General features: G+C 47.2%; 1 protein-coding gene across 4 annotated transcripts in view; it reads right to left on the reverse strand.

Moving 5' to 3' along the window:
- The window catches only part of SHMT1 (serine hydroxymethyltransferase 1), a 27,799-nt gene extending 11,973 nt beyond the window's left edge, over positions 1–15,826 (reverse strand). The window contains exon 1 of one of the 4 annotated variants that reach the window (XM_044939155.2): positions 15,710–15,826. The gene's annotated coding sequence lies outside the window, so the exon portion shown is untranslated. Of the gene's footprint in view, positions 1–2,936; positions 3,093–15,709 lie in introns of those variants that run through there. The other 3 variants (XM_006048849.4, XM_006048850.4, XM_006048851.4) reach the window with 3 other exon arrangements.
- Between the last annotated feature and the right edge of the window lie 1,571 nt (positions 15,827–17,397).

Below are 17,397 nucleotides of genomic sequence, written 5' to 3' on the forward strand. Positions count from 1 at the left end.
ACAAAAGTCAAAGAGGTCTGAACTCTTTATTAAAACAGTAACTTCAGGATTCTTTGTTTTGTTTCAGTTAAATCTGTAATATCTATTACAGTATAATGTATATCTTGCAGCATTCTAAATTACAGTAAGAAAGGCAGAGAACCCTGACAGCTGGCAAACAAGTGAGACAAAGATCCCGAGACTGTCCTCTTTTACATCAGAGGGAAGACCGGAAGATACACTGAGCGTCTATCCTTCAGGTCTGGATGTTGACTGAGAAACAGGACACCTTGCACTTTTCTCACTTTTTTTTGAACTGTGACAGAAGTGCACAGCTCAGTGACATTAAAAACATCCACACTGTCATGCAGCTCCACCACCATCATCTTCAGAATGCTTCCACCTTCCTAAACTAAAACTGTGTCCCCATTAAACATGCTCCATTCCCTTCCCTTCCAGCATAGGGTAGCAACTATGCTAGTTTCTATCTCTGTGAATTTGACTATTTCAGGGACCTCCTGTAAATGAGGTCACACAATATTTGTCCTTTTGTAGCTGGTTTATTTCACACAGCACAATGGCACCAAAGTTCAACTGTGTGGCGCAGGTGTCAGTTTCCTTCCTTTTAAAGGCTGGATAATAGTCCACTGTTCAGAAAGACTACTTGTTTATCCATCCACCCATCCATCTGATGCCTGGGCTGCTACCACCTCCTGGCTATTGCAAGGAACGCTGCCATGAACACAGGTGCACAAATATCCAGTCTATACGGTCAGTTCTTTTGGGGTTATACCCAGAAGTAGAATTTCCGGGTCATATAGTAATTCTACATTTAATGAGAAATAAGCTTTTGATATTTAGGAGCTTTACTTCACTATCATTAACCTACAATGGATTAATTTGTTCCTTTAACAAATATTTATTAAATGACACCTGTGTCCCAGGCACTGAGTTAGGACCTCAGAATACAGGGGTCAACAAGACAGAGGCCCTGCCATTATGAGAAGCAGGATCTAAAAAAGTAAATAAGTTCACGAGAGATAACATCAGGGAGTGATGACTGTTGCTGCTGCTGCTAAGTCACTCAGTCGTGTCCGACTCGTAGCGACCCCATGGACTGCAGCCCACCAGGCTCCTCCATCCATGGGATTTTCCAGGCAAGAGGACTGGAGTGGGGTGCCATCTCTTTCTCTGGTGATGACTGTTAGAGGGCAATAAACAGTCAAAGGGCTTGTTTAGACCTGCCATGGAAAGCGCCTGAGCTTAGATCAGAACAGTGGAAAGAAGCCAAGCTTGTGAGACGTGGGGCAAGAGCAAACACCAGTCCAAAGGCCTGAAAAAGGGAAGAAGTTTCAGTTGTCAAGGATCAGAAATAAGGAACACAACAGAGACGAGGAGATGAGATTCGAGGGCCTAAAGTCCAGTGCAGGGATGAGATAAGATCCTCACCTTGGCAGAATAGAGCTCACAGGTTTCAAACTGTGCTCAAGGACCTAAGTCTCATGTCGTTTCCCAATGTACCTGTTTGAGAAATACCTGTCTGAAACTAACAACAAGAGAAACCCAACTGGAGAAGATCAAGGTTCATTTCGTGAGAGCAGTGGACATTCCATGGGTCGGACCCCCGCCATGCCCCACTTCCCATCAGTGAAGGCCACATCCAAGGGAGCTGTGCTGAACTCACTGCAGAGCCAGCCTGCAGAGTTTGAGTCCCGCTTTCCACTTCCTAATGTGCTGCGGACACCTGTTTCTCAGTCTCCTTGTGCATGACACAGGGATGACAACAGTCCTGAGCTGGTTGGAGTTAAATGAGGTATACAACACAGAGCACTCAGACAGGACCAGGCAGAGTGACTACTCAACAATCAGCAGCTACAGGACATCACCAGTGGTCCAGTGGTTAAGACTCCATGCTTCCACTGCAGGGGCCATGAGTTCCATCCCTCGTTGGAGAACTAAGATCCCACATGCCATGTGGTGTGGTCAAGAGATTTTAAAAAAGAGAGAGAGAGAGCAGCTACTATTATTATGAAAGAGACTTGGGTACCTTAGGGCCATCTTTACTACCTCTAAGCAACCCGGGAAACACAACCCACTGCAGCTGTCACTGTGTCATGCTGTTGGTGTTTCTGTTGGAGAAATGTCACTTACCTGTGACACTGTCCATGATCATCACCTCAAGCCCAGGGAAACAATCCGAGTAAGTGAATTCACTTCCCAGGGTTACCATCCTTCCCATACCCCCAGATCTTTCCTGGGTCTTTGTCACACAATGGGATCAGCCCCCTGTTGGTCCTGAGGAAATTATTGTCTGTGTGAGACCCTACTTTACAAAGGAGCAAACAGGCTCAGAAGCTAGGTGGCATATAATAGTGACAGAAGGAATCTGAACTCTTTTCCCTGACCCTGTGCTAAACAAAACCATAATCGCCCACGTCCACTGCCCGTTCCGGCAAGTAAAAAGATTATGAGCCCATAAGAACGTGAACTGGTGTTTCCAGTCCGCCAGCTCTAATCGCGTTTGTGCTTGCATCAGTTGATCAAAGGTCGCTTAACTTCCTGGACCTCGACGCTCAGGGCCCTGGGCCGTGAACCCCACAGGGCAGCGCTTGTCTCCTAGGCCGGGGTGAGGGGTGGGGAGGCCAGGCTCGCCCACCACCACCCCAGGGCGGCCGCAAGTGCAGTGGGACCGCGTGGGCTTCGTCGGGCCCCCTCTTTGAGCCTCCCCTTCCCCGTCTGCAAAATGGGCTACAGGGAGCACCTGGACACGGCAGCGCCGGCAAGATACTGGCACGAGGTGACGCGCTGCACTGAAATCTAGAGTTCCACAAGGAAGGCGGCCGCCGGCACCTGCACCGAGCCTTCGAGGTGCGGTCAACCCAACCGCACGGGTCTTGACCTGGGGCCGCGCTCCCCGGCCCCTTACCCCAGGCGCCAGCAAGGCGCTCCGCACTCACCCGATCCCGCTTCTCGGAGCCGCGGGGGAAGAAGCACAGCCAGAAACACCAAGCTCCCGGCTGCTGCCGACACCATCTGAGTTGGGACCCGCGCGCTAGCTCCACGTGATCCACGCACAAGACCCGCTCCCAAATCTGGCGCGCCCCGCCCCGCCCCGCCCCGGCCCCGCCCCAGAGGCACCCAATCAGAGCGCGCATCCTGAAGAGCCCCTGAGTAGCCCAATCAGGACGCGGAAACGGGAGAGCTCCGCCCCCAGAGGAGCCCGCGCTATTGGCTACCGCGGGGTCGGGCCTCGCCCAGTACAGCGGAGTGTGTCTTGGCTCACCTGGGCCAGGGGTCATGGTGCCATCCCCTGGGGCTGCAGGCCAGGGGCTGGGGGTTTCCCGGAAGACAAGAGGTTTAGAGGTGAATTCTGTTGCTTATATCTGTCTTTTGCATTGTCCTACTTACAAGTTACCACAGTGGACATTTAAATAGGACAAAGGGGGGTTCCAACTCCAACATTATTAGTCTACACATATGGAACCCTAGAACAGTCACTTCGCTTTTTGAGTTTCATATTCTCATCTTTGAGTTGGAGGTAACTATATCTTCCTGACAGGGCTGTGGGGAGGTTTTGTAGATGTATCTAAAACACTTGACTTTGTGTCTGACACACAGCAAGGGCTCAATAAATAAAAACCGTTGTTGTTATTCAGTCGCCAAGTCATGTCCGACTTTCTGCCACCTCTTGAACTGCAGCAGGCCTGGCAGGCTTCCCTGTTCTTCACTATCTCCTGGAGTTTGTTAATATGTTAACATTTTAACATTAAACCATTGTTTAGAATAATAAAACCAAGGGCCTGCACAATATAGGGAACAAGCTGACGAAGATTCTCTAACTGAAGGAAGGCTGACTTTTGGACTTTCCTTTTTGTCTCTGTGTTGTCAGATTTCAGCAAGAATCCTGCTAAGTCAGTTTAAACAGAACAGCCCGCCCCCACTTCTCCATATCTGATTTGATTCCTCATATTCTACCAGCCTTGGTGATGTCTGACCACCCAGGCCTAGTCAGCTCGGCCAGAATTCCCTTTCCCCTGATGTTTCCCTTAGTAATTTTCCATCCACCCACCTCATCCTGCTCCTTGCTATATAAATTCCCACTGCCCCTGCTGTATTCAGAGTTGAGCATAACCTCTCTCCCAAACTGCAAGGTTCCATGCCAGTGGTCCCTACACCAATTGAAATCATGCACCCCGACACCCCCCACCACCACCACCAAATAAGATCTGTCTTACTGTGTCATTGAATATTTTTTTCTTTAACAGCTCTGGATTTTTCAGTACTCAGTGTACCCACAACACTTCACCTCTTACAATGTCAAGCAATTTCCAAAATATTGTAACAAATGAGGCTAAAATGTGCCAGTGAATGGATTCAAAATTGATTCAGAAAAGTCCAGGGAAAGACAGTGAGAGAGTAAGGATCCATAAGAAAGTCAAGAACCTTCAGTTCCTTTTCAAGGGCTCTATATAAAATCCTGAGCCATATCCTCGAGCTGTTGTGCAGATACTGAAACCCCCCACAAGGTGGAAGAAGTTAACAGCATGCTGACCACCAACATGTAGACCCTACACTGGTTAAAGCCAAAAAATTGATAACCGAGATTCCCCAAACGCCACCCTGTTACCACCACCAACTAAGAAGAATGATCACGAGCTGATCACACACCCTTGAACCCTCACCCCTAATGTTGTCTTTGAAAGCCTTCCCAAAAGCCACTGGGGAGTTGAGTCTTTTGCACATGAGCTGCAGTAAACTTGGTCCTGCAGCAAAGGCTGTATTTTCCTTCAGTACCACTTGGTGCCAGTAGGTTGACTTTGCTGTGCATCAGGTGAACAGATGCAGGCTTGGTTTGGTAATGTCTGTTGTTGTTGCTATTCAGTCTCTAAGTCATGTCCAGCGCTTTGCGACCCCATGGACTGCAGCACACCAGGATCCCCTGCCCTTCACTATCCTCCAGAGTCTGCTCAAATTCATGTCCATTGAGCCAATGATGCTATAGATAGATATTAACAACATCTCTTTTAAACATATATAAATCCTTTTGAAGATTAGATAGGACTTTTGTCAAGTTTATGACCCAGGAATGTCTTTGACAAGAACCTGGGAGCCATCACTTTGAAACAGAAATGTGAAGGATCCAGCAGCCATTATCTCCAAGTGTCTGTCACTGGGTAAGAACCTCCTTCTAAGATGCAGAACTACTTCCTGTGATAAAGATAGGAGAAGGTTGTTATTCCTCTTGAGACAGGTAGGAAGGGGAAGGGCACAACCATTAAAAGCAGTTCATGGGGTCACAGTGTCGGACATGACTTAGCAACTGAACAACAACAACAGACTTTGAGGATACAACAAAAGCTGCTGCTGCTGCTGCTAAGTCGCTTCAGTCGTGTCCGACTCTGTGCGACCCCATAGACGGCAGCCCACCAGGCTCCCCCATCCCTGGGATTCTCCAGGCAAGAACACTGGAGTGGGTTGCCATTTCCTTCTCCAATGCGTGAAAGTGAAAAGTTAAAGGGAAGTCGCTCAGTCGTGTCTGACTCTTCGCGACCCCATGGACTGCAGCCCACCAGGCTCGTCCATCCATGGGATTTTCCAGGCAAGAGTACTGGAGTGGGGTGCCATTGCCTTCTCCGACAACAAAAGCTGATTGGAACCAATCAGGCCCAAGACAGTGGAAGAGTCGACTTCCAGCAGACTCTGAGCCTCAGTCTGTGCTCAATGTAATGCGTTAGCATCTAAATGACACACACACAGGCAGCATGACAGTTTTGAGGCTGACCCTAAGAGGGCAAAAAGTGGGCAGTGGCCCAGTTCCTAGAAATCCCTGCCCCTTCTCCAACCACTTTACTCTTAAATTCTTTTCTGTGTGAAGCCAAGGACCCTCACTTGGTGACTCGCTAGAGACCTTGTTCACTCCTCCCCACCCTTCTCCTGCAACATCTTTTGTGGCAACCACAAAAGGGACATCAAAGGGCATCTATTAGGCTGTGGCTGCCCACTGCAGAGGACGGCTTGGACTTAGTCCTGAAGATTTGAGTAGCCCTTAGGTGGCAGCTAATGCTGCCTGGGAGATCTAGTGGAGACCAGCTCTCTGGCCCCAAAGGAGCCCACCAAGCCCAAGGCTTTTCTCTTCATGTTTGTCATTCTCCCCATTACTCCATTTCTTTGGACCTGAGAAGATCCACAGAGTCCACCACTTGGACTTCCAAATTAAGACTGTGGCAACTGGCAACCTGACTGGGTTAGTTTCCCCTCGTGGGTCCTCAAGTCTGATTCCCCCTCCCTCCTCGTTCTTAGTCTTGGCCCAGTTCCAGAAAGTCAGAACTTCATTGGGGGCCCGAATAAGGAGACCATGGGAGTCTCCCACTACATCTGTGGCCCAGCCCTCTCTGAGTGCCTCTCAGGGCTCACAGCCTCATTGCACCCCTGGTTACATGTGAGGGCCTCAGACTTTATCAAAACCTGAGCAGAGGAAGTGATCAAGCACCCTCCTCAGGGGGCCTGTGAATCTCTGGCTGAGGAAGCATCCTGGATGGGCACCTTCTCTCTTTGCCCTGGATTTCTCTCATACCCTCCTTCTCTCATCCCCTGCTGGTTTCTTAGTCTACTGGTCCTTGCACCTCCCTGCCAGCTTTCCCAGTGGGTGGGGGTTACCTCTGTCCTGCTCATGTAAAGAAGTGCCCATCCTCAATAGCACAAGGACAACCTCCCAAGGAGGACTTTGACCTTGTCTTGTTACCACTTTCTGGCTTCTGCTCTACCCTGCAGCTCTGTTTGTTTGAAAAATGCAAGTGAAGCCGCTCTGTCGTGTCCAAATCTTTTGGACCCCATGGACTGTAGCCCACCAGGTTCCTTCATCCATGGGATTCTCCAGGCAAGAGTACTGGAGTGGGTTGCCATTTCCTTCTTCAGGGGATCTTCTCGACCCAGGGATAGAACCCCGGTCTCCCGCATTGTAGGCAGACGCTTTACCATCTGAGCCACCAGGGAAGTCTCTTTGTTTACCTTTTCCTTTCTCTGAAAATGAAGGTAATCTGCTTAGTGACACAGGGCCTAGGTCTCCTCCCTCTCTCCCTGAAGGGTTTAGGACTTGGGACTCTAGTCACTTTTTCTGGCTCTTGTTCCTCCCATTGACTAACCCCAGGGGTCTCCTCAGGCTCACCAAACTGATTTTGGGTGCTTACAGGGCCCTCGCTGTTGTCTTTGCAAGACAAACCTTTTCTCATGGTCTGATGGCTACAAGGCCAGTTTTCCCTGCTTAATTAGACACCTCTTCTGCCTCGATCCCCTAACCTGATCAGTTTGTTCAGTCACTCAGTCATGTCCGACGCTTTGCAACACCATGGACTGCAGCACACCAGTCCTGGACAGCACTTCCCTGTCCATCACCAGCTCCCAGAGCTTGCTCAAACTCATGTCCATAGAGTCAGTGATGCCATTTAACCATCTCATCCTCTGTCGTCCCTTTCTCCTCCTGCTTTCAATTTCTCCCAGCATCAGGGTCTTTTCCAATGAGTCAGTTCTTGGCATCAGGTGGCCAAAGTATTGGAGTTTCAGCTTCAGCATCAGTCCTTCCAATTAATATTTCAGACTGATTTCCTTTAGGACTGACTGTTTTGATCTCCTCATTATCCAAAGGACTCTCAAAAGTCTTCTTCAACACCACAGTTCAAAAGCATCAACTTTTCAGTGCTCAGCTGTCTTTATGCTCCAACTTTCACATACATGACTACCAAAAAAGCCATAGCCTCGACTATACAGACCTTTTTTGGTAAAGTAATGTCTTTGCTTTTTAATATAATGTCTAGGTTTGTCATAGCTTTTCTTCCAAGGAGCAAACGTCTTTTAATTTCATAGTCACCATCCACAGTGATTTTAGAGCCCAAGAAAATAAAGTCTGTCACTGTTTCCATTGTTTCCCATCTATTTGCCATGAAGTGATGGAACCAGATGCCATGATCTTAGTTTTTTGAATGTTGAGTTTTAAGCTAGCTTTTTCATTCTCTTCTTTCACTTTCGTCAAGAGGCTCTTTAATTTCTCTTTGCTTTCTGCCATAAGGGTGGTGTTATCTGCATATCTGAGGTTACTGATATTTCTCCCTGCAGTCCTGATTCCACCTTGAGCTTCATCCAGTCCAGCATTTCACATGATGTACTCTGAATATAAGTTAAATAAGGAAGGTGACAATATACAGCCTTGATGTACTCCTTTCCCAATTTGGAACCAGTCCGTTGTTCCATGTCCAGTTCTAACTGTTGCTTCTTGACTCGCATACAGATTTCTCAGGAGACAGGTAAGGTAGTCTGGTATTCCCATCTCTTGAAGAATTTTCCACAGTTTGTTGTGATCCACACAGTGAAAGGTTTTGGCGTAGTTAATGAAGCAAAAGTAGATGTTTTTCTGGAATTCTCTTGCTTTTTCAATGATTCAACAGATATTGGCAATTTGATCTCTTGTTCCGCTGCCTTTTCTAAATTCAGCTTGAACATCTGGAAGTTCTCTGTTCAAGTACTGTTGAAGCCTAGCTTGGAGAATTTTGAGCATTATTTTGCTAGCATGTGAGATGAGTGCAATTATATGGTAGTTTGAACATTCTTTGGCATTGCCTTTCTTTGGGACTGACCTTTCCAGTCCTGTGACCACTGCTGAGTTTTCCAAATTTGCTGGCATATTGAGTGCAGCACTTTCACAGCATCATCTTTTAGGATTTGAAATAGTTTAGCTGGAATTCCATCAATTCCACTAGCTTTATTAGTGATGCTTCCTAAGGCCCACTTGACTTCACACTCCAGGATGTCTGGCTCTAGGTGAGTGATCACACCATTGTGATTATCTGGATCATTAAGATCTTTTTTGTATAGTTCTTCTGTGTATTCTTGCCACCTCTTCTTAATATCTTCTGCTTCTGTTAGGTCCATACCATTCCTGTCCTTTATTGTGCCCATCTTTGCATGAAATGTTCCCTTGGTATCTCTAATTTTCTTGAAGAGATCTCTAGTCTTTCCCATTCTATTGTTTTCCTCTATTTCTTTGCATTGATCACTTAGGAAGGCTTTCTTTCTTTCTTTCTTTCTTTTTTTTTTAGGAAGGCTTTCTTATTTCTCCTTGCTATTCTTTGGAACTCTGGGGTCAGGCCAATAAACTGCCTATAGGACTTATCTCTGTGACAATCCCTTGAAGAGCCCCACCCACTAAAGTCCTTGGCAGCACACTCCTTTCTTACATTTTGGGCTATCAGTGAAGAGTAAAAGTGTGTCTGACTCTTTGTGATCCCATGGACTGTAGCCCATCAGGCTTCTCTGTCCATGGAATTCTCCAGGCAAGAATACTGGAGTGGGTAGCCATTCCGTTCTCCAGAGGATCTTCCAGACCCAGGGATCGAACTCAGGTCTCCTGTGTTGCAGGCAGATTCTTTACTGTCTGAGCCACCAGGGAAGTCCTGGTGGGCTATCAGGGAGAAAAATAAACTGCAGCTCCCATGCCTGCACCACCTCAGGGCTACCTTTCCTTGTGAAAACTCATGGGAAGGACAGGGTCTAGGAAGCCCAGATTGGAGCCCTGCCCTGTGGAGAAGGGATGTGTGTGAAGTGCAGCCAGGAAGGCTACTGGAAGGATGAATGTCACTCACGGGGAAGAGGGCCACCTGTCCAAAATATAAACAGGAGGATCACTGGAAGCAGGACTGCCCTCAGTCCCGAAGGGGACTCAGGGCTCCAGAAGACTGACAGGGCCCAGGACCCTCCCTGGCTCCCAGAGGACACCTGGTCATTCTCCAGAGGAGCTGCAGCAGCCCTTGATGTGGCAGGTAGGAAGATTATTTTCTATTAGGTACGGGGGCAGCCTGCTCTGTGCTGACTGGTTTCCCTGGACAATCCGGTCTAATTCTCAGGAATGAGGTATGGCCCCAAACCAAGTGATTCAGAATCCCCTCTTCCCCACCCCATGCAACTGCTTGTTAGGAATTTTACCTCCGCACATCAGTTTCTTCTCATGCCTGAGTGCCACCCCACCTCATGGATCACTGCCTTATCGTAGCAAAGGGGCAAGGTATGAACCATGCCATGCACGGCCGCCCAAGACAGACGGGTCATAGTGGAGAGTTCTGACAAACCATGGCCCACTGGAAGAGGGAATGGCAAACCACTCCAGTATTCTTGCCGTGAGAACCCCATAAACTGTATAAAAAGACAGAAAGATGTGACACTGAAAGATGAGCCCTCCAAGTCGGAAGGTGTCCAGTATGCTACTGGGGAAGAGCGGAGGACAATTACTAATAGCTCCAGAAAGAATGAAGCTGCTTGCTGGGAAGGGACCATTCTATTCCAAATGATACTCTACTCTGGAGACCCTCACAGAGAAGGCACTCAGCCATGGTAACCTGCCTTAGTCCCAACCAGAGGAGGTCTCCATTCCAGCCCACATTATTTCTCAAGTGGACCCCACTGTCTGGGATGCTGAAGTCCCTGGGAAAGCTACTAATCTGCTCCCAGTTCAGAGCCTGTTAAACCCAATGCTGATTACCCATGCAAGAGACTCTGATACCTGAGGCCCAACAAGGTATCCAACTTCTAGTAACCAAGTTCTTAAAATATGGGCTATGACCCTGCCATTTGGACAATTCATTTGTGTTAAACAAAAGCCCACTCTTGGGCCCTGGAAGGAGTCCCCTTGCTGGCAACAATTCTGCTTATAAAAAACAGTGGAGAATACAGGTTTGTTCAAGTCCTGAGGATGTTACTGAAAGCCCAACTTCTCTGTATGCTAGTGCTGAAACAAATCCCAGAGACAGAGTTTTGGATGAAGTCAAAAAGAACAGCTTTGTTGCCTTGCCAGGCAAAGGGAAGCACACCACACTTCTCCTCAAAAAGCCTGTGTGCCTCTACTTCAGAGAACTGGATGAGGGTTTATAGCAGTGGGCCAAAGGTGGGGCCAGACAAGACCGGGCATCTCCCAATCTTGATGAGCTTCTCCAGTTCCTTTAATCTTGCCTTAGATTGTTTCTTGGCTGCTCCTCCCTGAATTAGCAGCTGTTCCAATCTGCCTTTTGGAACTCCAGGAAGGTCAGGGAGGCTGAAGTCTTACCTACAAGAAATGGGGGACACAAAGACCTCCATGCCTGGGAGCCCCACAGAGTCCAGCTTGGTTTAAAGGGCAGGAGATCCAACCAGTCCATTCTGAAGGAGATCAGCCCTGGGATTTCTTTGGAAGGAATGATGCTAAAGCTGAAACTCCAGTACTTTGGCCACCTGATGTGAAGAGTTGACTCATTGGAAAAGACTCTGATGCTGGGAGGGATTGGAGGCAGGAGGAGAAGGGGACGACAGAGGATGAGATGGCTGGATGGCATCACTGACTCGATGGATGTGAGTCTGAGTGAACTCTGGGAGTTGGTGATGGACAGGGAGGCCTGGTGTGCTGCGATTCATGGGGTCGCAGAGTCAGACACGACTGAGTGACTGAACTGAACTGAACTGAATGGGGCAGTAGTCCCAGTTCACCTGATAGTCCCCTTGGGGAACTCCCCTGGTGGCTCAGCTGATGAAGAATCCGCCTGCACTGTGGGAGACCTGGGTTCAAGCCCTGGATTGGAAAGATTCCCTGGAGAAGAGAAAGGCTACCCACTCCAGTATTCTGCCCTAGAGAATTCCATGGACTGTATAGTCCATGGGGTCGCAAAGAGTTGGACACAACTGAGTGGCTTTCACTTAGCCACATTTGTCCTGAAGGAAATCAACCCTAAATATTTATTGGAAGGACTGATACTGAAGCATCACCAACGCAATGGACATGAATTTGGGCAAACTCTGGGAGACAGTGAAGGACAGCGAAGCCTGGTGTGCTGCACCGCATGGAGTCAAAAAGAGTTGGATGCAACTTAGCAACTGAACAACAACAACAATAACTACACCATATTGACTAAGTTCCAAAGACTGTAAACTGATTCCCAGAGCTAGACCTAAAGGATGTTTTCTTTAGGATTCTTCTGCACCCAGACTCCCAACACCTTTTTGCTTTTGCATGGACAAATCCAGACAGCCACGTAATGCCATGAATGCCCCTACTCTGTGGCATTCAAGTAGAGGAAAGCCATGCAGTTCCAGGAACTCAGTCAACCACAGCCTTGTCCACTACTGCTGCTTCATCGACGTTCAAGGGTCACATGGTGCCCAGCACGGACTAGGCCAGGGGCCTGTGTCCGCTTCTACACACATTATTGGCATCCACAGTGCATTCATGGCCTTGATCCCTAAGGACTACTCTGTGTATCATGCTGTGTACCCTCCTACCTCTTGGGCTGTGATGCCCTGTGCCCTCTCCCCTGTGCCCACCCCCTCAGTGCCCCCGTGGCTGTGTGTCAGCCCCCTGACTATCTCTACTCAACAGGGTAGACTCAGGCCCCTGGGTCTTGCCTCTCCCTGCTCCAAGGCCATCCAAAGCTATCTGGGGTCTCCATTTACCCACTGCCCACATGGCCTGCCCCACAGCTCCGAGGGGGGCAGAACCCTTCACAGGAGCCTGGTGTGCCCGTCTGTTCCCCTCCAGACTGCTTCTTTCTCCAGCCCAGAGAAAGTCCTCTTCCCAGAGAAAGTCCTCTTGTTTTAGAGGCTCGGTGGAATGGAAAATCGTCTGGCTCACCAGTGTATTCCCTACTCTAAATCACAAGGAGAGGAGGCCTTTGTAACCCCAAGGCCTCCTCTCTGCCACTAAACCCTTTTCTCTCAAACCATTTGCTCTGTGAGGAAGTTCCCAAATGACTTGAAACTCAAGAATTACGACCTTTCTTCTCTCTGCCTAATCTGCTGGCTCTTCCTGATGCTATAGTGGAACAAGGACCCAGAGTCTCAGCCCACATTGGGTGACAAGAGTACACATATGTAAGTAGATCAAAATACTACCTTCCAGGGGAGGACGTCTTACTCAGAGTGGATGCTAGCCAATTAGGAGAGGCCACACAGCTCAGTGAGAGTGGATGCCTTTGATTTTGCTGCAAAGGCACATCGAAGCATGCAAGGTAAATGTGCCGTGTGGCCTTGAGTAAGATGTTCGAGCTCTCTGATTTTTCACCACGTCCACCTTGGACTCCTCTCTTCCTCTGCTTTCCTCCAGGCTGTGGGCTCTCCAGATATGATCTATGATCTTCATTCTCCTACACATTCTCCCAGACCAGCTCCTCTACTCCCAGGTGTGCTGACCATCTGAGTGAAGTGTCACAGGTGTTGGAGGAGAAGGAGAGAGAAACTCTAGGGTGGGGGAGCTGTGAAAGGTGGGAGAGGGGCTGGCAAAGAGACCCACTAACCCTGCCTGTGGCAGGTAAGGAAGCCTGCCCCAAGGAGGGTCACATCAGACTCACAGGTCTGATTTCTCTGGACAAAAGGAGGTGGAAGGGAGGTAGGCAGGACAGAAGAGCAGGCAGGATGCTGGAGTTCCACCCACTGTTTCCTCCTAGACATCAGGCTGCCTCTGTAACTTTTTATTTCTCCCTATTTAGCAACACTTAAAACAAAAAGGAACTTAAAACTCCTCTGTCATCACTTCCCTGTGTGGCCATGAAAAAGCATTATTCTCAGAATGTTAAAAGTACGAAACAGACTTCCTCCTCCAAGCATGATACGGTAGAAAAGATCGCACTTAACCTTCTTTGATAAACAACTAGGAACTGGGCAAAACCTATCAAAGAGCTCCTTGCAGACACCAAACAATCAGGGGTTGGGGGTTTGGACACTCCGGGAAAAGTGGGGTCTGCCCTGGTTGGGTGTGTGGAGATGATCCTTGATGAGGGGATGGCACAGAGGCTGGTGGCCTCGGCAGGTGGAGAGGGTGGAAGTCAGGGCAGGGGAGAATGAGGCATTGCTTTGTGTGGGGAATTCCTTTGAGTTTGCCAAGTATGTGACTTGCATGTACAGAGAAAAACTCTTCCAAGAGGTAGAACAGCCAGGGAATTGTGAGCTGACAAATCCCCAGAGTTAACAAGGAAAGATGTTCAAACTCTGAGCAGCCCGAGGATCTTCCCCAGTGATGGCAGGGGGCATGGGGTGGACACCCTGGAGCCAGCATACCTGAGTAGTAAATCCAAACCACCCCCAGATGGAAGTTAATCTACTCTCCTCTAGCAAAACTTTGAAACAAGCCTCAGCAGAAACCAGAGACGATACTGAAGAACCCAAAGCCACCCTCAGCTGGCTCGATCCAACTGACATTTATAGGACATGCCACCTAACAACAGAACAGGAGATTACACGTGCTTTCAAGTGACGGCGAACAAATACCAAGGTGGACCACATCCTGGGCCGTAAAACAAACTTCAAGAAATTTAAAAGAAATGAAATCAAAGTGTGTTCTCTGATCACAATGAAACCAAAATAGAAGTCAATAGCAGGAAAGTAATAAAATCTCCAACAACCTAAATGCCCACTGACAGAGGAATGGATGAAGATGTATACATACACAGTGGAATATCACTAGGCCACAAAAAGAATGAAAATTTGCCATTTGCAATAACATGAATGGACTTGGAGAGTATCATGAAAAGTGAATTAAGTTAGACAAAGACAAACATTGTATGATATCAATTATGTGGGCTTTAAAAAATAAAACTAGCCAGTCAGAATGGCTGCGATCCAAAAGTCTACAAGCAATAAATGCTGGAGAGGGTGTGGAGAAAAGGGAACCCTCTTGCACTGTTGGTGGGAATGCAAACTAGTACAGCCACTATGGAGAACAGTGTGGAGATTCCTTAAAAAACTGGAAATAGAACTGCCTTATGATCCAGCAATCCCACTGCTGGGCATACACACTGAGGAAACCAGAAGGGAAAGAGACACGTGTACCCCAATGTTCATCACAGCACTGTTTATAATAGCCAGGACATGGAAGCAACCTAGACGTCCATCAGCAGATGAATGGATAAGAAAGCTATGGTACATATACACATGGAGTATTACTCAGCCGTTAAAAAGAATACATTTGAATCAGTTCTAATGAGGTGGATGAAACTGGAGCCTATTATACAGAGTGAAATAAGCCAGAAAGAAAAACACCAATACAGTATACTAACACATATATATGGAATTTAGAAAGATGGTAACAATAACCCTGTATACGAGACAGCAAAAGAGACACTGATGTATAGAACAGTCTTATGGACTCTGTGGGAGAGGGAGAGGGTGGGAAGATCTGGGAGAATGACATTGAAACATGTATAATATCATGTATGAAACGAGTCGCCAGTCCAGGTTCGATGCATGATACTGGATGCTTGGGGCTGGTGCACTGGGATGATCCAGAGGGATGGTATGGGGAGGGAGGAGGGAGGAGGGTTCAGGATGGGGAACACATGTATACCTGTGGCAGATTCATTTCAATATTTGGCAAAACCACTATTGTAAAGTTTAAAAATAAAATTAAAAAAAAAAATAAAACTAGTGAAGATAACAACAGTAACTAAAACAGACTCACAGATGCAGAGAACAAATTAGTGGTTACCAGTGGGGAGAGGGAAAAGGGGAGGGGCAAGATATGGGTAGGAGATTAACAGGTTCAAAACTACTACATATAAAATAAATAAGCTACAAGGATATATTGTACAGTGCAAGGAAAATGACCAATATTTTATAATGACTAAGCAGAATATAACCTTTAAAAACTGTGAATCACTATGTTGTACTTCTGAAACTTATATTGTACATCAACTATACCTCAATTTTGGAAAAAAGGAGTCTTTCTTACCGTAGATCTTAGCAACCTCAGCATATGACTTCTTTCTTTCCGTATTAAGTTGAGAACTTTCACCTTTTCACTTAAAGGAAGTGCTGTACGGTGTCTCTTTGGCAGATCTGAGTTGCAGCATCACTACTCTCACACTTTGGGGGCAGTTATTAAGGAAAAAAAGGGTCACTTGAGCACAAGGTCTGTGACACTGCGGCAGCTGGTCTGGTAGCTGACACAGGACAAAGGCGTGATTCACGTCCCAGGCAAAACGGCGAGAGATTCCATCATGCTGCTCACAATGGTGTGCGATTTAAAGCTTATGAATTATTCATTTTGGGAATTTTCCTATTCAGTGTCTTAGGACCATGGAAAGTAAAACCATTATAAGGAAGACAACCACATATGAATCTATACATGTGATACAATGGCACAAAATTATACATACATTGTATCAACATTAATTTCCCGACTTTGATACTGTACAGCAGACAATTGTGGAAGAAAACTGGGTGAAGGGTTCAATGGGCCCACTCTGCATGATCTTTGAAATTTACTGTGAATCCATAATTATTTTGAAATAAACTATTTTTAAAAATCTCAAAGAGACTGAACACATCACAAATAATTTAACTGCTTTTCAGAGCAAAGTCCAACACCCTTTAAAGGAAGACACCAAATTCCAGATACTCAACAAGTAACACCTACAGTGTCCAATGTCCAATAAAAAATTAGGAGGCGTGCCTGGAAGCAGAAAAAGACGACCCATAACTAGGAAAAAAAATTAATGACTAGTAACAGATGCAGAATGACAGAGGTGCTGAAGCTAGCAGACAAGGACATTGCTGCTGCTGCTGCTAAGTCACTTCAGTCTTGTCCGACTCTGTGCGACCCAATAGACGGCAGCCCACCAGGCTCCTCCGTCCATGGGATTTTCCAGGCAAGAGTACTGGAGTGGGTTGCCGTTGCCTTCTCCAGACAAGGACATTAAGACAGCTTTATTTTATTTTTGGCCGCACTGTGCAGTATGTGGGACTTCCCCAATTAGCAATGGAACCTGTGCTCCCTGCAGTGGAAACAGAATGAACCACTGGACACCAGGGAAGCTCAGGACAGCTTTTTCTTTTAGTCGATTACTTTAATGAAAACCCAAAAAGATGGTACAGTTCCCAAGGGCCTAACACCTTTGTTGAAAAACTAAAGATAGTCCCAAAAATCAGCTCCATGGAATATGCTTGTCTAAATCTTCCCCATCCTGTGAGATCACCTCTGTGTTTTCCCCTGGGCATGCACAATGACCTTCTAATTTCCTCTGTACTGCAGTTGTTTTTGGATATCTTCTTTTTTAAAAAAATTACACTGGGTCTTTGTTGCCGTGCACGGGCTTTCTCTAGTTGAGGTGAGCAGTGGTTAATCTTCATTGTGATGTACAGGCTTCTCAATGTGGTGACTTCTCTTGTTGCAGAGCACAGACTCGAGGCACAAGGGCCTCAGTAGTTGTGGCTGGCAGGCTCTAGAGCATGGACTCAGTGGTTGTGGCTCACCGGCTTAGTAGCTCCAAGCAGCATGAGGTAATCTTCCTGGATCAGGGATCAAACCTGTGTCTTCTGCGTTGTCAGGTGGACTCTCATCCACTGAGCCACCAGAGAACCCCTGGATGTCTTATTTTTCAACGTCTGGGTCACAAAATGAGCAAAAGAGAAGAAATA

Source organism: Bubalus bubalis, chromosome 3 (assembly GCF_019923935.1).
Source record: "Bubalus bubalis isolate 160015118507 breed Murrah chromosome 3, NDDB_SH_1, whole genome shotgun sequence".
NCBI lineage: Eukaryota > Metazoa > Chordata > Mammalia > Artiodactyla > Bovidae > Bubalus > Bubalus bubalis.